Source organism: Lissotriton helveticus, chromosome 5_1 (assembly GCF_964261635.1).
Source record: "Lissotriton helveticus chromosome 5_1, aLisHel1.1, whole genome shotgun sequence".
Classification (NCBI taxonomy): Eukaryota; Metazoa; Chordata; class Amphibia; order Caudata; family Salamandridae; genus Lissotriton; species Lissotriton helveticus.
The window spans coordinates 704,419,110-704,443,359 of NC_136065.1; positions in this window are offsets into that span (position 1 = coordinate 704,419,110).

Below are 24,250 nucleotides of genomic sequence, written 5' to 3' on the forward strand. Positions count from 1 at the left end.
GGGCAACACGCTGATAGGACAAGCAGTGTGCGAAAAATTGAACTTTCTTTTATATTCAAGCTCCCTTGAGCTGGTGGGGCTGACGAGCCCGGGTTACGCACCTGCGTGCCACGAGTGGTACCGGACCTGAGGATATTTTTTGGCAGCCTACGCAGCACCCCTACATTTATGCCTATTCCCTGCTGACGAGAGGTAACAACGTCGAAACACGTGTCCAGGGATGGCCAACGCGACAGTGATTTTTTTCTCAAGACCCTGGCAGAGGCGCACCCGCTGATGCTTACTTCATGGACCACAATGCTTTGGGGCAACACGCTGATAGGACAAGCAGTGTGCGACCAATTGGACTTTCTTTTATATTCAAGCTCCCTTGAGCTGGTGGGGCTGACGAGCCCGGGTTACGCACCTGCGTGCCACGAGTGGTACCGGACCTGAGGATATTTTTTGGCAGCCTACGCAGCACCCCTACATTTATGCCTATTCCCTGCTGACGAGAGGTAACAACCTCGAAACATGTGTCCAGGTATGGCCAACGCGACAGTGATTTTTTGCTCAAGTCCCTGGCAGAGGCGCACCCGCTGATGCTCACTTCATGGACCACAATGCTTTGGGGCAACACGCTGATAGGACAAGCAGTGTGCGACCAATTGGGCTTTCTTTTATATTCAAGCTCCCTTGAGCTGGTGGGGCTGACGAGCCCGGGTTACACACCTGCGTGCCACGAGTGGTAGCGGACCTGAGGATATTTTTTGGCAGCCTACGCAGCACCCCTACATTTATGCCTATTCCCTGCTGACGAGAGGTAACAACCTCGAAACACGTGTCCAGGGATGGCCAACGCGACAGTGAATTTTTGCTCAAGACCCTGGCAGAGGCGCACCCGCTGATGCTTACTTCATGGACCGCAATGCTTTGGGGCAACACGCTGATAGGACAAGCAGTGTGCGACCAATTGGACTTTCTTTTATATTCAAGCTCCCTTGAGCTGGTGGGGCTGATGAGCCCGGGTTACGCACCTGCGTGCTACGAGTGGTACCGGACCTGAGGATATTTTTTGGCAGCCTACGCAGCACCCCTACATTTATGCCTATTCCCTGCTGACGAGAGGTAACAACCTCGAAACACGTGTCCAGGGATGGCCAACGCGACAGTGATTTTTTTCTCAAGACCCTGGCAGAGGAGAACCCGCTGATGCTTACTTCATGGACCACAATGCTTTGGGGCAACAAGCTGATAGGACAAGCAGTGTGCGACCAATTGGACTTTCTTTTATATTCAAGCTCCCTTGAGCTGGTGGGGCTGACGAGCCCGGGTTACGCACCTGCGTGCCACGAGTGGTACCGGACCTGAGGATATTTTTTGGCAGCCTATGCAGCACCCCTACATTTATGCCTATTCCCTGCTGACGAGAGGTAACAACCTCGAAACACGTGTCCAGGGACGGCCAACGCGACAGTGAATTTTTTGCTCAAGACCCTAGCAGAGGCGCACCCGATGATGCTTACTTCATGGACCACAATGCTTTGGGGCAACACGCTGATAGGACAAGCAGTGTGCCACCAATTGGACTTTCTTTTATATTCAAGCTCCCTTGAGCTGGTAGGGCTGACGAGCCCGGGTTACGCACCTGCGTGCCACAAGTGGTACCGGACCTGAGGATATTTTTTGGCAGCCTACGCAGCACCCTTACATTTATGCCTATTCCCTGCTGATGAGAGGTAACAACCTCAAAACACGTGTCCAGGGATGGCGAACGCGACAGTGATTTTTTGCTCAAGACCCTGGCAGAGGCGCACCCGCTGATGCTTACTTCATGGACCACAATGCTTTAGGGCAACACGCTGATAGGACAAGCAGGGTGCGACCAATTGGACTTTCTTTTATATTCAAGCTCCCTTGAGCTGGTGGGGTTGACGAGCCCGGGTTACGCACCTGTGTGCCACGAGTGGTACCGGACCTGAGGATATTTTTGGCAGCCTACGCAGCACCCCTACATTTATGCCTATTCCCTGCTGACGAGAGGTAACAACCTCGAAACACATGTCCAGGGATGGCCAACGCGACAGTGATTTTTTGCTCAAGACCCTGGCAGAGGCGCACCCGCTGATGCCTACTTCATGGACCACAATGCTTTGGGGCAACACGCTGATAGGACAAGCAGTGTGCGACCAATTGGACTTTCTTTTATATTCAAGCTCCCTTGAGCTGGTGGGGCTGACGAGCCCAGGCTACGCACCTGCGTGCCACAAGTGGTACCGGACCTGAGGATATTTTTTGGCAGCCTGCGCAGCACTCCTACATTTATGCCTATTCCTTGCTGTTGAGAGGTAACAACCTCGAAACACGTGTCCAGGGATGGCCAATGCGACAGTGATTTTTTGCTCAAGACCCTGGCAGAGGAGCACCCGCTGATGCTTACTTCATGGACCACAATGCTTTGGGGCAACAAGCTGATAGGACAAGCAGTGTGCGACCAATTGGACTTTCTTTTATATTCAAGCTCCCTTGAGCTGGTGGGGCTGACGAGCCCGGGTTACGCACCTGCGTGCCACGAGTGGTACCGGACCTGAGGATATTTTTTGGCAGCCTACGCAGCACCCCTACATTTATGCCTATCCCCTGCTGACGAGAGGTAACAACCTCGAAACACGTGTCCAGGGATGGCCAACGCGACAGTGATTTTTTGCTCAAGACCCTGGCAGAGGCGCACCTGCTGATGCTTACTTCTTGGACCACAATGCTTTGGGGCAACACGCTGATAGGACAAGCAGTGTGCGAAAAATTGAACTTTCTTTTATATTCAAGCTCCCTTGAGCTGGTGGGGCTGATGAGCCTGGGTTACGCACCTGCGTGCCACGAGTAGTACCGGACCTGAGGATATTTTTTGGCAGCCTATGCAGCACCCCTACATTTATGCCTATTCCCTGCTGATGAGAGGTAACAACGTCGAAACACGTGTCCAGGGATGGCCAACGCGACAGTGATTTTTTGCTCAAGACCCTGGCAGAGGCGCAACGCTGATGCTTACTTTATGGACCACAATGCTTTCGGGCAACACGCTGATAGGACAAGCAGTGTGCGACCAATTGGACTTTCTTTTATATTCAAGCTCCCTTGAGCTGGTGGGGCTGACGAGCCCGGGTTACGCACCTGCGTGCCACGAGTGGTACCGGACCTGAGGATATTTTTTGGCAAGCTACCCAGCACCCCTACATTTATGCCTATTCCCTGCTGACGAGAGGTAACAACCTCGAAACACGTGTCCAGGGATGGCCAACGCGACAGTGATTTTTTGCTCAAGACCCTGGCAGTGGCACAGCCGCTGGTGCTTACTTCATGGACCACAATGCTTTGGGGCAACACGCTGATAGGACAAGCAGTGTGGGACCAATTGGACTTTCTTTTATATTCAAGCTCCCTTGAGCTGGTGGGGCTGACGAGCCCGGGTTACGCACTTGCGTGCCACGAGTGGTACCGAACCTGAGGATATTTTTTGGCAGCCTACGCAGCACCCCTACATTTATGCCTATTCCCTGCTGACGAGAGGTAAAAACCTCGAAACACGTGTCCAGGGATGGCCAACGCGACAGTGATTTTTTGCTCAAGACCCTGGCAGAGGCGCACCTGCTGATGCTTACTTCATGGACCACAATGCTTTGGGGCAACACGCTGATAGGACAAGCAGTGTGCGAAAAATTGGACTTTCTTTTATATTCAAGCTCCCTTGAGCTGGTGGGGCTGATGAGCCCGGGTTACGCACCTGCGTGCTACGAGTGGTACCGGACCTGAGGATATTTTTTGGCAGCCTACGCAGCACCCCTACATTTATGCCTATTCCCTCCTGACAAGAGGTAACAACGTCGAAACACGTTTCCAGGGATGGCCAACGCGACAGTGATTTTTTTCTCAAGACCCTGGCAGAGGCGCACCCGCTGATGCTTACTTCATGGACCACAATGCTTTGGGGCAACACGCTGATAGGACAAGCAGTGTGCGACCAATTGGACTTTCTTTTATATTCAAGCTCCCTTGAGCTGGTGGGGCTGACGAGCCCGGGTTACGCACCTGCGTGCCACGAGTGGTACCGGACCTGAGGATATTTTTTGGCAGCCTACGCAGCACCCCTACATTTATGCCTATTCCCTGCTGACGAGAGGTAACAACCTCGAAACACGTGTCCAGGTATGGCCAACGCGACAGTGATTTTTTGCTCAAGACCCTGGCAGAGGCGCACCCGCTGATGCTTACTTCACGGACCACAATGCTTTGGGGCAACACGCTGATAGGACAAGCAGTGTGCGACCAATTGGACTTTCTTTTATATTCAAGCTCCCTTGAGCTGGTGGGGCTGACGAGCCCGGGTTACGCACCTGCGTGCCACGAGTGGTACCGGACCTGAGGATATTTTTTGGCAGCCTACGCAGCACCCCTACATTTATGCCTATTCCCTGCTGACGAGAGGTAACAACCTTGAAACACGTGTCCAGGTATGGCCAACGCGACAGTGATTTTTTGCTCAAGACCCTGGCAGAGGCGCACCCGCTGATGCTTACTTCATGGACCGCAATGCTTTGGGGCAACACGCTGATAGGACAAGCAGTGTGCGACCAATTGGACTTTCTTTTATATTCAAGCTCCCTTGAGCTGGTGGGGCTGACGAGCCCGGGTTACGCACCTGCGTGCCACGAGTGGTACCGGACCTGAGGATATTTTTTGGCAGCCTATGCAGCACCCCTACATTTATGCCTATTCCCTGCTGACGAGAGGTAACAACCTCGAAACACGTGTCCAGGGACGGCCAACGCGACAGTGAATTTTTTGCTCAAGACCCTAGCAGAGGCGCACCCGATGATGCTTACTTCATGGACCACAATGCTTTGGGGCAACACGCTGATAGGACAAGCAGTGTGCCACCAATTGGACTTTCTTTTATATTCAAGCTCCCTTGAGCTGGTAGGGCTGACGAACCCGGGTTACGCACCTGCGTGCCACAAGTGGTACCGGACCTGAGGATATTTTTTGGCAGCCTACGCAGCACCCTTACATTCATGCCTATTCCCTGCTGATGAGAGGTAACAACCTCAAAACACGTGTCCAGGGATGGCCAACGCGACAGTGATTTTTTGCTCAAGACCCTGGCAGAGGCGCACCCGCTGATGCTTACTTCATGGACCACAATGCTTTGGGGCAACACGCTGATAGGACAAGCAGGGTGCGACCAATTGGACTTTCTTTTATATTCAAGCTCCCTTGAGCTGGTGGGGCTGACGAGCCCGGGTTACGCACCTGTGTGCCACGAGTGGTACCGGACCTGAGGATATTTTTGGCAGCCTACGCAGCACCCCTACATTTATGCCTATTCCCTGCTGACGAGAGGTAACAACCTCGAAACACGTGTTCAGGGATGGCCAACGCGACAGTGATTTTTTGCTCAAGACCCTGGCAGAGGCGCACCCGCTGATGCCTACTTCATGGACCACAATGCTTTGGGGCAACACGCTGATAGGACAAGCAGTGTGCGACCAATTGGACTTTCTTTTATATTCAAGCTCCCTTGAGCTGGTGGGGCTGACAAGCCCGGGTTACGCACCTGCGTGCCACGAATGGTACTGGACGTGAGGATATTTTTTGCCAGCCTACGCAGCACCCTTACATTTATACCTATTCCCTGCTGACTAGAGGTAACAACCTCGAAACACGTGTCCAGGGATGGCCAACGCGACAGTGATTTTTTGCTCAAGACCCTGGCAGTGGCGCACCCGCTGGTGCTTACTTCATGGACCACAATGCTTTGGGGCAACACGCTGATAGGACAAGCAGTGTGCGACCAATTGGACTTTCTTTTATATTCAAGCTCCCTCGAGCTGGTGGGGCTGACGAGCCCGGGCTTCGCACCTGCGTGCCACAAGTGGTACCGGACCTGAGGATATTTTTTGACAGCCTACGCAGCACTCCTACATTTATGCCTATTCCTTGCTGTTGAGAGGTAACAACCTCAAAACACGTGTCCAGGGATGGCCAATGCGACAGTGATTTTTTGCTCAAGACCCTGGCAGAGGAGCACCCGCTGATGCTTACTTCATGGACCACAATGCTTTGGGGCAACAAGCTGATAGGACAAGCAGTGTGCGACCAATTGGACTTTCTTTTATATTCAAGCTCCCTTGAGCTGGTGGGGCTGACGAGCCCGGGTTACGCACCTGCGTGCCACGAGTGGTACCGGACCTGAGGATATTTTTTGGCAGCCTACGCAGCCCCCCTACATTTATGCCTATTCCCTGCTGACGAGAGGTAACAACCTCGAAACACGTGTCCAGGGATGGCCAACGCGACAGTGATTTTTTGCTCAAGACCCTGGCAGAGGCGCACCTGCTGATGCTTACTTCTTGGACCACAATGCTTTGGGGCAACACGCTGATAGGACAAGCAGTGTGCGAAAAATTGCACTTTCTTTTATATTCAAGCTCCCTTGAGCTGGTGGGGCTGATGAGCCTGGGTTACGCACCTGCGTGCCACGAGTAGTACCGGACCTGAGGATATTTTTTGGCAGCCTATGCAGCACCCCTACATTTATGCCTATTCCCTGCTGATGAGAGGTAACAACGTCGAAACACGTGTCCAGGGATGGCCAACGCGACAGTGATTTTTTGCTCAAGACCCTGGCAGAGGCGCAACGCTGATGCTTACTTCATGGACCACAATGCTTTCGGGCAACACGCTGATAGGACAAGCAGTGTGCGACCAATTGGACTTTCTTTTATATTCAAGCTCCCTTGAGCTGGTGGGGCTGACGAGCCCGGGTTACGCACCTGCTTGCCACGAGTGGTACCGGACCTGAGGATATTTTTTTGGCAAGCTACCCAGCACCCCTACATTTATGCCTATTCCCTGCTGACGAGAGGTAACAACCTTGAAACACGTGTCCAGGGATGGCCAACGCGACAGTGATTTTTTGCTCAAGACCCTGGCAGTAGCACCCGCTGGTGCTTACTTCATGGACCACAATGCTTTGGGGCAACACGCTGATAGGACAAGCAGTGTGCGACCAATTGGACTTTCTTTTATATTCAAGCTCCCTTGAGCTGGTGGGGCTGACGAGCCCGGGTTACGCACCTGCGTGCCACGAGTGGTACCGGACCTGAGGATATTTTTTGGCAGCCTACGCAGCACCCCTACATTTATGCCTATTCCCTGCTGACGAGAGGTAACAACCTCGAAACACGTGTCCAGGGATGGCCAACGCGACAGTGATGTTTTGCTCAAGACCCTGGCAGAGGCGCACCTGCTGATGCTTACTTCTTGGACCACAATGCTTTGGGGCAACACGCTGATAGGACAAGCAGTGTGCGAAAAATTGCACTTTCTTTTATATTCAAGCTCCCTTGAGCTGGTGGGGCTGATGAGCCTGGGTTACGCACCTGCGTGCCACGAGTGGTACCGGACCTGAGGATATTTTTTGGCAGCCTACGCAGCACCCCTACATTTATGCCTATTCCCTGCTGATGAGAGGTAACAACGTCGAAACACGTGTCCAGGGATGGCCAACGCGACAGTGATTTTTTGCTCAAGACCCTGGCAGAGGCGCAACGCTAATGCTTATTTCATGGACCACAATGCTTTCGGGCAACACGCTGATAGGACAAGCAGTGTGCGACCAATTGGACTTTCTTTTATATTCAAGCTCCCTTGAGCTGGTGGGGCTGACGAGCCCGGGTTACGCACCTGCGTGCCACGAGTGGTAACGGACCTGAGGATATTTTTTGGCAGCCTACGCAGCACCCCTACATTTATGCCTATTCCCTGCTGACGAGAGGTAACAACCTCGAAACACGTGTCCAGGGATGGCCAACGCGACAGTGATTTTTTGCTCAAGACCCTGGCAGAGGCGCACCTGCTGATGCTTACTTCTTGGACCACAATGCTTTGGGGCAACACGCTGATAGGACAAGCAGTGTTTTCGAAAAATTGCACTTTCTTTTATATTCAAGCTCCCTTGAGCTGGTGGGGCTGATGAGCCTGGGTTACGCACCTGCGTGCCACGAGTAGTACCGGACCTGAGGATATTTTTTGGCAGCCTATGCAGCACCCCTACATTTATGCCTATTCCCTGCTGATGAGAGGTAACAACGTCGAAACACGTGTCCAAGGATGGCCAACGCGACAGTGATTTTTTCCTCAAGACCCTGGCAGAGGCGCAACGCTGATGCTTACTTCATGGACCACAATGCTTTCGGGCAACACGCTGATAGGACAAGCAGTGTGCGACCAATTGGACTTTCTTTTATATTCAAGCTCCCTTGAGCTGGTGGGGCTGACGAGCCCGGGTTACGCACCTGCGTGCCACGAGTGGTACCGGACCTGAGGATATTTTTTGGCAAGCTACCCAGCACCCCTACATTTATGCCTATTCCCTGCTGACGAGAGGTAACAACCTCGAAACACGTGTCCAGGGATGGCCAACGCGACAGTGATTTTTTGCTCAAGACCCTGGCAGTGGCACACCCGCTGGTGCTTACTTCATGGACCACAATGCTTTGGGGCAACACGCTGATAGGACAAGCAGTGTGCGACCAATTGGACTTTCTTTTATATTCAAGCTCCCTTGAGCTGGTGGGGCTGACGAGCCCGGGCTACGCACCTGCGTGCCACGAGTGGTACCGGACCTGAGGATATTTTTTGGCAGCCTACGCAGCACTCCTACATTTATGCCTATTCCTTGCTGTTGAGAGGTAACAACCTCGAAACACGTGTCCAGGGATGGCCAACGCGACAGTGATTTTTTGCTCAAGACCCTGGCAGAGGAGCACCCGCTGATGCTTACTTCATGGACCACAATGCTTTGGGGCAACAAGCTGATAGGACAAGCAGTGTGCGACCAATTGGACTTTCTTTTATATTCAAGCTCCCTTGAGCTGGTGGGGCTGACGAGCCCGGGTTACGCACCTGCGTGCCACGAGTGGTACCGGACCTGAGGATATTTTTTGGCAGCCTACGCAGCACCCCTACATTTATGCCTATTCCCTGCTGACGAGAGGTAACAACCTCGAAACACGTGTCCAGGGATGGCCAACGCGACAGTGATTTTTTGCTCAAGACCCTGGCAGAGGCGCACCTGCTGATGCTTACTTCTTGGACCACAATGCTTTGGGGCAACACGCTGATAGGACAAGCAGTGTGCGAAAAATTGCACTTTCTTTTATATTCAAGCTCCCTTGAGCTGGTGGGGCTGATGAGCCTGGGTTACGCACCTGCGTGCCACGAGTGGTACCGGACCTGAGGATATTTTTTGGCAGCCTACGCAGCACCCCTACATTTATGCCTATTCCCTGCTGATGAGAGGTAACAACGTCGAAACACGTGTCCAGGGATGGCCAACGTGACAGTGATTTTTTGCTCAAGACCCTGGCAGAGGCGCAACGCTAATGCTTATTTCATGGACCACAATGCTTTCGGGCAACACGCTGATAGGACAAGCAGTGTGCGACCAATTGGACTTTCTTTTATATTCAAGCTTCCTTGAGCTGGTGGGGCTGACGAGCCCGGGTTACGCACCTGCGTGCCACGAGTGGTACCGGACCTGAGGATATTTTTTGGCAGCCTACGCAGCACCCCTACATTTATGCCTATTCCCTGCTGACGAGAGGTAACAACCTCGAAACACGTGTCCAGGGATGGCCAACGCGACAGTGATGTTTTGCTCAAGACCCTGGCAGAGGCGCACCTGCTGATGCTTACTTCTTGGACCACAATGCTTTGGGGCAACACGCTGATAGGACAAGCAGTGTGCGAAAAATTGCACTTTCTTTTATATTCAAGCTCCCTTGAGCTGGTGGGGCTGATGAGCCTGGGTTACGCACCTGCGTGCCACGAGTGGTACCGGACCTGAGGATATTTTTTGGCAGCCTACGCAGCACCCCTACATTTATGCCTATTCCCTGCTGATGAGAGGTAACAACGTCGAAACACGTGTCCAGGGATGGCCAACGCGACAGTGATTTTTTGCTCAAGACCCTGGCAGAGGCGCAACGCTAATGCTTATTTCATGGACCACAATGCTTTCGGGCAACACGCTGATAGGACAAGCAGTGTGCGACCAATTGGACTTTCTTTTATATTCAAGCTCCCTTGAGCTGGTGGGGCTGACGAGCCCGGGTTACGCACCTGCGTGCCACGAGTGGTAACGGACCTGAGGATATTTTTTGGCAGCCTACGCAGCACCCCTACATTTATGCCTATTCCCTGCTGACGAGAGGTAACAACCTCGAAACACGTGTCCAGGGATGGCCAACGCGACAGTGATTTTTTGCTCAAGACCCTGGCAGAGGCGCACCTGCTGATGCTTACTTCTTGGACCACAATGCTTTGGGGCAACACGCTGATAGGACAAGCAGTGTTTTCGAAAAATTGCACTTTCTTTTATATTCAAGCTCCCTTGAGCTGGTGGGGCTGATGAGCCTGGGTTACGCACCTGCGTGCCACGAGTAGTACCGGACCTGAGGATATTTTTTGGCAGCCTATGCAGCACCCCTACATTTATGCCTATTCCCTGCTGATGAGAGGTAACAACGTCGAAACACGTGTCCAAGGATGGCCAACGCGACAGTGATTTTTTCCTCAAGACCCTGGCAGAGGCGCAACGCTGATGCTTACTTCATGGACCACAATGCTTTCGGGCAACACGCTGATAGGACAAGCAGTGTGCGACCAATTGGACTTTCTTTTATATTCAAGCTCCCTTGAGCTGGTGGGGCTGACGAGCCCGGGTTACGCACCTGCGTGCCACGAGTGGTACCGGACCTGAGGATATTTTTTGGCAAGCTACCCAGCACCCCTACATTTATGCCTATTCCCTGCTGACGAGAGGTAACAACCTCGAAACACGTGTCCAGGGATGGCCAACGCGACAGTGATTTTTTGCTCAAGACCCTGGCAGTGGCACACCCGCTGGTGCTTACTTCATGGACCACAATGCTTTGGGGCAACACGCTGATAGGACAAGCAGTGTGCCACCAATTGGACTTTCTTTTATATTCAAGCTCCCTTGAGCTGGTGGGGCTGACGAGCCCGGGTTACGCACCTGCGTGCCACAAGTGGTACCAGACCTGAGGATATTTTTTGGCAGCCTACGCAGCACCCCTACATTTATGCCTATTCCCTGCTGACGAGAGGTAACAACCTCGAAACACGTGTCCAGGGATGGCCAACGCGACAGTGAGTTTTTTGCTCAAGACCCTGGCAGAGGCGCACCCGCTGATGCCTACTTCATGGACCACAATGCTTTGGGGCAACACGCTGATAGGACAAGCAGTGTGCGACCAATTGGACTTTCTTTTATATTCAAGCTCCCTTGAGCTGGTGGGGCTGACGAGCCCGGGTTACGCACCTGCGTGCCACGAGTGGTACCGGACCTGAGGATATTTTTTGGCAGCCTACGCAGCACCCCTACATTTATGCCTATTCCCTGCTGACGAGAGGTAACAACCTCGAAACACGTGTCCAGGGATGGCCAACGCGACAGTGATGTTTTGCTCAAGACCCTGGCAGAGGCGCACCTGCTGATGCTTACTTCTTGGACCACAATGCTTTGGGGCAACACGCTGATAGGACAAGCAGTGTGCGAAAAATTGCACTTTCTTTTATATTCAAGCTCCCTTGAGCTGGTGGGGCTGACGAGCCCGGGTTACGCACCTGCGTGCCACAAGTGGTACCAGACCTGAGGATATTTTTTGGCAGCCTACGCAGCACCCCTACATTTATGCCTATTCCCTGCTGACGAGAGGTAACAACCTCGAAACACGTGTCCAGGGATGGCCAACGCGACAGTGAGTTTTTTGCTCAAGACCCTGGCAGAGGCGCACCCGCTGATGCCTACTTCATGGACCACAATGCTTTGGGGCAACACGCTGATAGGACAAGCAGTGTGCCACCAATTGGACTTTCTTTTATATTCAAGCTCCCTTGAGCTGGTGGGGCTGACGAGCCCGGGTTACGCACCTGCGTGCCACGAGTGGTACCGGACCTGAGGATATTTTTTGGCAGCCTACGCAGCACCCCTACATTTATGCCTATTCCCTGCTGACGAGAGGTAACAACCTCGAAACACGTGTCCAGGTTTGGCCAACGCGACAGTGATGTTTTGCTCAAGACCCTGGCAGAGGCGCACCTGCTGATGCTTACTTCTTGGACCACAATGCTTTGGGGCAACACGCTGATAGGACAAGCAGTGTGCGAAAAATTGCACTTTCTTTTATATTCAAGCTCCCTTGAGCTGGTGGGGCTGATGAGCCTGGGTTACGCACCTGCGTGCCACGAGTGGTACCGGACCTGAGGATATTTTTTGGCAGCCTACGCAGCACCCCTACATTTATGCCTATTCCCTGCTGACGAGAGGTAACAACGTCGAAACACGTGTCCAGGGATGGCCAACGCGACAGTGATTTTTTGCTCAAGACCCTGGCAGAGGCGCAACGCTAATGCTTATTTCATGGACCACAATGCTTTCGGGCAACACGCTGATAGGACAAGCAGTGTGCGACCAATTGGACTTTCTTTTATATTCAAGCTCCCTTGAGCTGGTGGGGCTGACGAGCCCGGGTTACGCACCTGCGTGCCACGAGTGGTACCGGACCTGAGGATATTTTTTGGCAGCCTACGCAGCACCCCTACATTTATGCCTATTCCCTGCTGACGAGAGGTAACAACCTCGAAACACGTGTCCAGGGATGGCCAACGCGACAGTGATTTTTTGCTCAAGACCCTGGCAGAGGCGCACCTGCTGATGCTTACTTCTTGGACCACAATGCTTTGGGGCAACACGCTGATAGGACAAGCAGTGTGCGAAAAATTGCACTTTCTTTTATATTCAAGCTCCCTTGAGCTGGTGGGGCTGATGAGCCTGGGTTACGCACCTGCGTGCCACGAGTAGTACCGGACCTGAGGATATTTTTTGGCAGCCTATGCAGCACCCCTACATTTATGCCTATTCCCTGCTGATGAGAGGTAACAACGTCGAAACACGTGTCCAGGGATGGCCAATGCGACAGTGATTTTTTGCTCAAGACCCTGGCAGAGGCGCAACGCTGATGCTTACTTCATGGACCACAATGCTTTCGGGCAACACGCTGATAGGACAAGCAGTGTGCGACCAATTGGACTTTCTTTTATATTCAAGCTCCCTTGAGCTGGTGGGGCTGACGAGCCCGGGTTACGCACCTGCGTGCCACGAGTGGTACCGGACCTGAGGATATTTTTTGGCAAGCTACCCAGCACCCCTACATTTATGCCTATTCCCTGCTGACGAGAGGTAACAACCTCGAAACACGTGTCCAGGGATGGCCAACGCGACAGTGATTTTTTGCTCAAGACCCTGGCAGTGGCACACCCGCTGGTGCTTACTTCATGGACCACAATGCTTTGGGGCAACACGCTGATAGGACAAGCAGTGTGCGACCAATTGGACTTTCTTTTATATTCAAGCTCCCTTAAGCTGGTGGGGCTGACGAGCCCAGGCTACACACCTGCGTGCCACGAGTGGTACCGGACCTGAGGATATTTTTTGGCAGCCTACGCAGCACTCCTACATTTATGCCTATTCCTTGCTGTTGAGAGGTAACAACCTCGAAACACGTGTCCAGGGATGGCCAACGCGACAGTGATTTTTTGCTCAAGACCCTGGCAGAGGAGCACCCGCTGACGCTTACTTCATGGACCACAATGCTTTGGGGCAACAAGCTGATAGGACAAGCAGTGTGCGACCAATTGGACTTTCTTTTATATTCAAGCTCCCTTGAGCTGGTGGGGCTGACGAGCCCGGGTTACGCACCTGCGTGCCACGAGTGGTACCGGACCTGAGGATATTTTTTGGCAGCCTACGCAGCACCCCTACATTTATGCCTATTCCCTGCTGACGAGAGGTAACAACCTCGAAACACGTGTGCAGGGATGGCCAACGCGACAGTGATTTTTTGCTCAAGACCCTGGCAGAGGCGCACCTGCTGATTCTTACTTCTTGGACCACAATGCTTTGGGGCAACACGCTGATAGGACAAGCAGTGTGCGAAAAATTGCACTTTCTTTTATATTCAAGCTCCCTTGAGCTGGTGGGGCTGATGAGCCTGGGTTACGCACCTGCGTGCCACGAGTGGTACCGGACCTGAGGATATTTTTTGGCAGCCTACGCAGCACCCTACATTTATGCCTATTCCCTGCTGATGAGAGGTAACAACGTCGAAACACGTGTCCAGGGATGGCCAACGTGACAGTGATTTTTCGCTCAAGACCCTGGCAGAGGCGCAACGCTAATGCTTATTTCATGGACCACAACGCTTTCGGGCAACACGCTGATAGGACAAGCAGTGTGCGACCAATTGGACTTTCTTTTATATTCAAGCTCCCTTGAGCTGGTGGGGCTGACGAGCCCGGGTTACGCACCTGCGTGCCACGAGTGGTACCGGACGTGAGGATATTTTTTGGCAAGCTACCCAGCACCCCTACATTTATGCCTATTCCCTGCTGACGAGAGGTAACAACCTCGAAACACGTGTCCAGGGATGGCCAACGCGACAGTAATTTTTTGCTCAAGACCCTGGCAGAGGCGCACCCGTTGATGCTTACTTCATGGACCACAATTCTTTAGGGCAACACGCTGATAGGACAAGCAGTGTGCGACCAATTGGACTTTCTTTTATATTCAAGCTTCCTTGAGCTGGTGGGGCTGACAAGCCCGGGTTACGCACCTGCGTGCCACGAGTGGTACCGGACCTGAGGATATTTTTTGGCAGCCTACGTAGCACCCCTACATTTATGTCTATTACCTCCTGACAAGAGGTAACAACCTCGAAACACGTGTCCAGGGATGGCCAATGCGACAGTGATTTTTTGCTCAAGAGCCTGGCAGAGGCGCACCCGCTGATGCTTACTTCATGGACCACAATGCTTTGGGGCAACACTCTGATAGGACAAGCAGGGTGCGACCAATTGGACTTTCTTTTATTTTCAAGCTCCCTTGAGCTGGTGGGGCTGACGAGCCCGGCTTACGCACCTGCATGCCACGAGTGGTACCGGACCTGAGGATATTTTTTGGCAGCCTACGCAGCACGACTACATTTATGCCTATTCCCTGCTGACGAGAGGTAACAACCTCGAAACACGTGTCCAGGGATGGCCAACGCGACAGTGATTTTTTGCTCAAGACCCTGGCAGAGGCGCACCCGATGATGCTTACTTCATGGACCGCAATGCTTTGGGGCAACACGCTGATAGGACAAGCAGTGTGCGACCAATTGGACTTTCTTTTATATTCAAGCTCCTTTGAGCTGGTGGGGCTGACGAGCCCGGGTTATGCACCTGCGTGCCACGAGTGGTACCGGACCTGAGGATGTTTTTTGGCAGCCTACGCAGCACCCCTACATTTATGCCTATTCCCTGCTGACGAGAGGTAACAACCTCGAAACACGTGTCCAGGGATGGCCGTGACAGTGATTTTTTGCTCAAGACCCTGGCAGAGGCGCACCCGCTGATGCTTACTTCATGGACCACAATTCTTTGGGGCATCACGCTGATAGGACAAGCAGTGTGCAACCAATTGGACTTTCTTTTATATTCAAGCTCCCTTGAGCTGGTGGGGCTGACGAGCCCGGGTTACGCACCTGCGTGCCACGAGTGGTACCGGACCTGAGGATATTTTTTGGCAGCCTATGCAGCACCCCTACATTTATGCCTATTCCCTGCTGACGAGAGGTAACAACCTCGAAACACGTGTCCAGGGATGGCCAACGCGACAGTGAGTTTTTTGCTCAAGACCCTAGCAGAGGCGCACCCGCTGATGCTTACTTCATGGACCACAATGCTTTGGGGCAACACGCTGATAGGACAAGCAGTGTGCCACCAATTGGACTTTCTTTTATATTCAAGCTCCCTTGAGCTGGTGGGGCTGACGAGCCCGGGTTACGCACCTGCGTGCCACAAGTGGTACCAGACCTGAGGATATTTTTTGGCAGCCTACGCAGCACCCCTACATTTATGCCTATTCCCTGCTGACGAGAGGTAACAACCTCGAAACACGTGTCCAGGGATGGCCAACGCGACAGTGAGTTTTTTGCTCAAGACCCTGGCAGAGGCGCACCCGCTGATGCCTACTTCATGGACCACAATGCTTTGGGGCAACACGCTGATAGGACAAGCAGTGTGCCACCAATTGGACTTTCTTTTATATTCAAGCTCCCTTGAGCTGGTGGGGCTGACGAGCCCGGGTTACGCACCTGCGTGCCACGAATGGTACCGGACGTGAGGATATTTTTTGCCAGCCTACGCAGCACCCTTACATTTATACCTATTCCCTGCTGACGAGAGGTAACAACCTCGAAACACGTGTCCAGGGATGGCCAACGCAACAGTGATTTTTTGCTCAAGACCCTGGCAGAGGCGCACCCGCTGATGCTTACTTTATGGACCACAATGCTTTGGGGCAACACGCTGATAGGACAAGCAGTGTGGGACCAATTGGACTTTCTTTTATATTCAAGCTCCCTTGAGCTGGTGGGGCTGACGAGCCCGGGTTACGCTCCTGCGTGCCACGAGTGGTACCGGACCTGAGGATATTTTTTGGCAGCCTACGCAGCACCCCTACATTTATGCCTATTCCCTGCTGACGAGAGGTAACAACCTCGAAACACGTGTCCAGGGATGGCCAACGCGACAGTGATTTTTTGCTCAAGACCCTAGCAGAGACGCACGCGCTGATGCTTACTTCATGGACCACAATGCTTTGGGGCAACACACTGATAGGACAAGCAGTGTGCGATTACAGCGATAGGGACTACACACTGATACTGCCTCTGTAAGTTGTTTTTTGTGGTAGGTGTTGCAAGGGGGGTTGGAAGTTAGGGGAGTTAAAAGCGGAAACTGGATAATACTGGTAACCGACCACCCGGGTTGGGTGAGCACTGTGACATCTTTAAAATATGTACGACCTGACACGCCGCCCGACCCCCGGGTTGTGGGCTGAATGGCTGTGTACGATATTTCTGTCTACTGTAGGCTTGATGGTGTCGTAGGTGTATTGGTTGACCTGTTTTGAAGTCTTGTCTCTAATTCCGCAATAAAAATCTGTTTAAAAAAAAAAAAAAAAATAGGACAAGCAGTGTGCGACCAATTGGACTTTCTTTTATATTCAAGCTCCCTTGAGATGGTGAGGCTGACGAGCCCGGGTTACGCACCTGCGTGCCACGAGTGGTACCGGACCTGAGGATATTTTTTGGCAGCCTACGCAGCACCCCTACATTTATGCCTATTCCCTGCTGACGAGAGGTAACAACCTCGAAACACGTGTCCAGGGATGGCCAACGCGACAGTGATTTTTTGCTCAAGACCCTGGCAGAGGCGCACCCGATGATGCTTACTTCATGGACCGCAATGCTTTGGGGAAACACGCTGATAGGACAAGCAGTGTGCGACCAATTGGACTTTCTTTTATATTCAAGCTCCTTTGAGTTGGTGGGGCTGACGAGCCCGGGTTACGCACCTGCGTGCCACGAGTGGTACCGGACCTGAGGATGTTTTTTGGCAGCCTACGCAGCACCCCTACATTTATGCCTATTCCCTGCTGACGAGAGGTAACAACCTCGAAACACGTGTCCAGGGATGGCCAACGCGACAGTGATTTTTTGCTCAAGACCCTGGCAGAGGCGCACCCGCTGATGCTTACTTCATGGACCACAATTCTTTGGGGCAACACGCTGATAGGACAAGCAGTGAGCGACCAATTGGACTTTCTTTTATATTCAAGCTCCCTTGAGCTGGTGGGGCTGACGAGCCCGGGTTACGCACCTGCGTGCCACGAGTGGTACCGGACCTGAGGATATTTTTTGGCAGCCTACGCAGCACCCCTACATTTATGCCTATTCCCTGCTGACGAGAGGTAACAACCTCGAAACACGTGTCCAGGGATGGCCAACGCGACAGTGATTTTTTGCTCAGGACCCTGGCAGAGGCGCACCCGCTGATGCTTACTTCATGGACCACAATGCTTTGGGGCAACACGCTGATAGGACAAGCAGTGTGCGACCAATTGGACTTTCTTTTATATTCAAGCTCCCTTGAGCTGGTGGGGCTGACGAGCCCGGGTTACGCACCTGCGTGCCACGAGTGGTACCGGACCTGAGGATATTTTTTGGCAGCCTACGCAGCACCCCTACATTTATGCCTATTCCTGGCTGACGAGAGGTAACAACCTCGAAACACGTGTCCAGGGATGGCCAACGCGACAGTGAGTTTTTTGCTCAAGACCCTGGCAGAGGCGCACCCGCTGATGCTTACTTCATGGACCACAATGCTTTGGGGCAACACGCTGATAGGACAAGCAGTGTGCGACCAATTGGACTTTCTTTTATATTCAAGCTCCCTTGAGCTGGTGGGGCTGACGAGCCCGGGTTACGCACCTGCGTGCCACGAGTGGTACCGGACCTGAGGATATTTTTTGGCAGCCTACGCAGCACCCCTACATTTATGCCTATTCCCTGCTGACGAGAGGTAACAACCTCAAAACACGTGTCATGGGATGGCCAACGCGACAGTGATTTTTTGCTCAAGACCCTGGCAGAGGCGCACCCGCTGATGCTTACTTCATGGACCACAATGCTTTGGGGCAACACGCTGATAGGACAAGCAGTGTGCGACCAATTGGACTTTCTTTTATATTCAAGCTCCCTTGAGCTGGTGGGGCTGACGAGCCCGGGTTACGCACCTGCGTGCCACGAATGGTACTGGACGTGAGGATATTTTTTGCCAGCCTACGCAGCACCCTTACATTTATACCTATTCCCTGCTGACTGGAGGTAACAACCTCGAAACACGTGTCCAGGGATGGCCAACGCGACAGTGATTTTTTGCTCAAGACCCTGGCAGTGGCGCACCCGCTGGTGCTTACTTCATGGACCACAATGCTTTGGGGCAACACGCTGATAGGACAAGCAGTGTGCGACCAATTGGACATTCTTTTATATTCAAGCTCCCTTGAGCTGGTGGGGCTGACGAGCCCGGGATACGCACCTGCGTGCCACAAGTGGTACCGGACCTGAGGATATTTTTGGGCAGCCTACGCAGCACTCCTACATTTATGCCTATTCCTTGCTGTTGAGAGGTAACAACCTCGAAACACGTGTCCAGGGATGGCCAATGCGACAGTGATTTTTTGCTCAAGACCCTGGCAGAGGAGCACCCGCTGATGCTTACTTCATGGACCACAATGCTTTGGGGCAACAAGCTGATAGGACAAGCAGTGTGCGACCAATTGGACTTTCTTTTATATTCAAGCTCCCTTGAGCTGGTGGGGCTGACGAGCCCGGGTTACGCACCTGCGTGCCACGAGTGGTACCGGACCTGAGGATATTTTTTGGCAGCCTACGCAGCACCCCTACATTTATGCCTATTCCCTGCTGACGAGAGGTAACAACCTCGAAACACGTGTCCAGGGATGGCCAATGCGACAGTGATTTTTTGCTCAAGACCCTGGCAGAGGCGCACCTGCTGATACTTACTTCTTGGACCACAATGCTTTGGGGCAACACGCTGATAGGACAAGCAGTGTGCGAAAAATTGCACTTTCTTTTATATTTAAGCTCCCTTGAGCTGGTGGGGCTCATGAGCCTGGGTTACGCACCTGCGTGCCACGAGTAGTACCGGACCTGAGGATATTTTTTGGCAGCCTACGCAGCACCCCTACATTTATGCCTATTCCCTGCTGATGAGAGGTAACAACGTCGAAACACGTGTCCAGGGATGGCCAACGCGACAGTGATTTTTTGCTCAAGACCCTGGCAGAGGCACAACGCTGATGCTTACTTCATGGACCACAATGCTTTCGGGCAACACGCTGATAGGACAAGCAGTGTGCGACCAATTAGACTTTCTTTTATATTCAAGCTCCCTTGAGCTGGTGGGGCTGACGAGCCCGGGTTACGCACCTGCGTGCCACGAGTGGTACCGGACCTGAGGATATTTTTTGGCAAGCTACCCAGCACCCCTACATTTATGCCTATTCCCTGCTGACGAGAGGGAACAACCTCGAAACACGTGTCCAGGGATGGCCAACGCAACAGTGATTTTTTGCTCAAGACCCTGGCAGTGGCACACCCGCTGGTGCTTACTTCATGGACCACAATGCTTTGGGGCAACACGCTGATAGGACAAGCAGTGTGCGACCAATTGGACTTTCTTTTATATTCAAGCTCCCTTGAGCTGGTGGGGCTGACGAGCCCGGGCTACGCACCTGCGTGCCACGAGTGGTTTGGACCTGAGGATATTTTTTGGCAGCCTACGCAGCACTCCTACATTTATGCCTATTCCTTGCTGTTGAGAGGTAACAACCTCGAAACACGTGTCCAGGGATGGCCAACGCGACAGTGATTTTTTGCTCAAGACCCTGGCAGAGGAGCACCCGCTGATGCTTACTTCTTGGACCACAATGCTTTGGGGCAACACGCTGATAGGACAAGCAGTGTGCGAAAAATTGCACTTTCTTTTATATTCAAGCTCCCTTGAGCTGGTGGGGCTGATGAGCCTGGGTTACGCACCTGCGTGCCACGAGTGGTACCGGACCTGAGGATATTTTTTGGCAAGCTACCCAGCACCCCTACATTTATGCCTATTCCCTGCTGACGAGAGGTAACAACCTCGAAACACGTGTCCAGGGATGGCCAACGCGACAGTGATTTTTTGCTCAAGACCTTGGCAGAGGCGCACCCGCTGATGCTTACTTCATGGACCACAATTCTTTAGGGCAACACGCTGATAGGACAAGCAGTGTGCGACCAATTGGACTTTCTTTTATATTCAAGCTCCCTTGAGCTGGTGGGGCTGACGAGCCCGGGTTACGCACCTGCGTGCCACGAGTGGTACCGGACCTGAGGATATTTTTTGGCAGCCTACGCAGCACCCCTACATTTATGCCTATTCCCTGCTGACGAGAGGTAACAACCTCGAAACACGTGTCCAGGGATGGCCAACGCGACAGTGATTTTTTGCTCAAGACCCTGGCAGAGGTGTACCCGCTGATGCTTACTTCATGGACCACAATGCTTTGGGGCAACACGCTGATAGGACAAGCAGTGTGCGACCAATTGGACTTTCTTTTATATTCAAGCTCCCTTGAGCTGGTGGGGCTGACGAGCCCGGGTTACGCACCTGCGTGCCACGAGTGGTTCCGGACCTGAGGATATTTTTTGGCAGCCTACGTAGCACCCCTACATTTATGCCTATTCCCTCCTGATGAGAGGTAACAACCTCGAAACACGTGTCCAGGGATGGCCAACGCGACAGTGATTTTTTGCTCAAGACCCTGGCAGAGGCGCACCCGCTGATGCTTACTTCATGGACCACAATGCTTTGGGGCAACACGCTGATAGGACAAGCAGTGTGCGACCAATTGGACTTTCTTTTATATTCAAGCTCCCTTGAGCTGGTGGGGCTGACGAGCCCGGGTTACGCACCTGCGTGCCACGAGTGGTACCGGACCTGAGGATATTTTTTGGCAGCCTACGTAGCACCCCTACATTTATGCCTATTCCCTCCTGACAAGAGGTAACAACCTCGAAACACGTGTCCAGGGATGGCCAATGCGACAGTGATTTTTTGCTCAAGAGCCTGGCAGAGGCGCACCCGCTGATGCTTACTTCATGGACCACAATGCTTTGGGGCAACACTCTGATAGGACAAGCAGGGTGCGACCAATTGGACTTTCTTTTATTTTCAAGCTCCCTTGAGCTGGTGGGGCTGACGAGCCCGGCTTACGCACCTGCGTGCCACGAGTGGTACCGGACCTGAGGATATTTTTTGTGGCAGCCTACGCAGCACCCCTACATTTATGCCTATTCCCTGCTGACGAGAGGTAACAACCTCAAAACACGTGTCCAGGGATGGCCAACGCGACAGTGATTTTTTGCTCAAGACCCTGGCAGAGGCTCACCCGCTGATGCTTACTTCATGGACCACAATGCTTTGGGGCAACACGCTGATAGGACAAGCAGTGTGCGACCAATTGGACTTTCTTTTATATTCAAGCTCCCTTGAGCTGGTGGGGCTGACGAGCCCGGGTTACGCGACTGCGTGCCACAAGTGGTACCGGACCTGAGGATATTTTTTGGCAGCCTACGCAGCACCCCTACATTTATGCCTATTCCCTGCTGACGAGAGGTAACAACCTCAAAACACGTGTCCAGGGATGGCCAACGCAACAGTGATTTTTTGCTCAAGACCCTGGCAGAGGCGCACCCGCTGATGCTTACTTCATGGACCACAATGCTTTGGGGCAACACGCTGATAGCACAAGCAGTGTGCGACCAATTGGACTTTCTTTCATATTCAAGCTCCCTTGAGCTGGTGGGGCTGACGAGCCCTGGTTACGCACCTGCGTGCCACGAGTGGTACCGGACCTGAGGATATTTTTTGGCAGCCTTCGCAGCACCCCTATATTTATGCCTATTCCCTGCTGACGAGAGGTAACAACCTCGAAACACGTGTCCAGGGATGGCCAACGTGACAGTGATTTTTTGCTCAAGACCCTGGCCGAAGGGCACCCGCTGATGCTTACTTCATGGACCACAATGCTTTGGGGCAACACGCTGATAGGACAAGCAGTGTGCGACCAATTGGACTTTCTTTTATATTCAAGCTCCCTTGAGCTGGTGGGGCTGATGAGCCCAGGTTACGCACCTGCGTGCCACAAGTGGTACTGGACCTGAGGATATTTTTTGGCAGCCTACGCAGCACCCCTACATTTATGCCTATTCCCTGCTGACGAGAGGTAACAACCTCGAAACACGTGTCCAGGGATGGCCAACGCGACAGTGATTTTTTGCTCAAGACCCTGGCAGAGGCACACCCGCTGATGCTTACTTCATGGATCACAATGCTTTGGGGCAACACGCTGATAGGACAAGCAGTGTGCGACCAATTGGACCAACTTTATGATGATGATGCAGACGATCAGGAAATAGAACTGAGTATTAAATTTCATCTGATGATTCTCCTTAATAAGCATGAGCAAGCTATCTTTCCCTATATTACCTTACAAGGGCAAACTTAAACTAAGAATCATTTCGTAAGGGGTACATCAGAAAGTTGTTTGCTGTCTGAGTCTTCAGTAGTAGGCACTCCAACAATGGGTCAAGTAGCAGAAAGCCATACAAACAGAAGCATAGGTTTGCTCTAGGTGAAAAATCTAAGATGACTCTCTTTGCCTCACTTGGTTCAGCTTAAAATATCAACTGCAGTCAGAGTAAACAATCCCAAATGATATTTGCCGGTGAATTTCCATAGTCTGGCACAACTGGATACTTTCACCACATTTCCCACATCGCTACGTTGCAACTTCGCTCATCCTTGGTTATCCCTCTCATCTCCCATGAGAGCTTGCCTCCTTGCTCATTACCAAGCTTCTCGTTGCCAACGTCAACTTCTCATACCTTGCTATCTAAAGAAAACAAAACCTTCCTATACCAATGAGGCTTTTTCTCTCCATACCTGCAATGAAAACAAAATACAAGTACAAACATTCTACATTGAAGTTTAAACACAAATTACATAACACACTCTAAACCTGACCATGGACCGAACAGTTTCTCGAGGCCCATTCTAGTCAATTTAGCACTGCACAGGGTTACAAAATATGTGCACATTTCTTTACACCAAAAAAATGCAGCTCCTTAATACATGTATAAATTGTAAAGAATTACAAAGATGTCATTATAAATGCACATGCATAAAATAAATTCTTGTTACACGTATGAATGTCTAAACATTAGTTTACACACATTCAAATTGAATAACCTCACAATGCGTCACGTTTATGTTAACATAACCTATCACATTAATGTGTGGCACATAACCTTTATTAATCACGTTCTTTTCATGAGAATCTCATGTGGAATACTTTAAATATGCAATACTCCACTCCCTTTTGTAACGTTAATTACACAGAATATATGCGAGTGCTGACTACACACGAATATGATGCACTCCTACGATATCTCAGAGGGGATCAAGATTACACTTTTCCACCACCCTTCCAAGCTAGAATACAATTCTAGAAATGCTGAGAAATCTATAAACTCATTCACAATCAGAATTGACCCCACTTAGTGGATCTAATCACAATGTCTGGAGGCTTGAGAGGGTGAAGAAATGAGAAATGCTGCTTCTGGACGACCATGGAAGACCGGTCATTGCTCAAAAGCAACACTTCTTAGGATCAGCC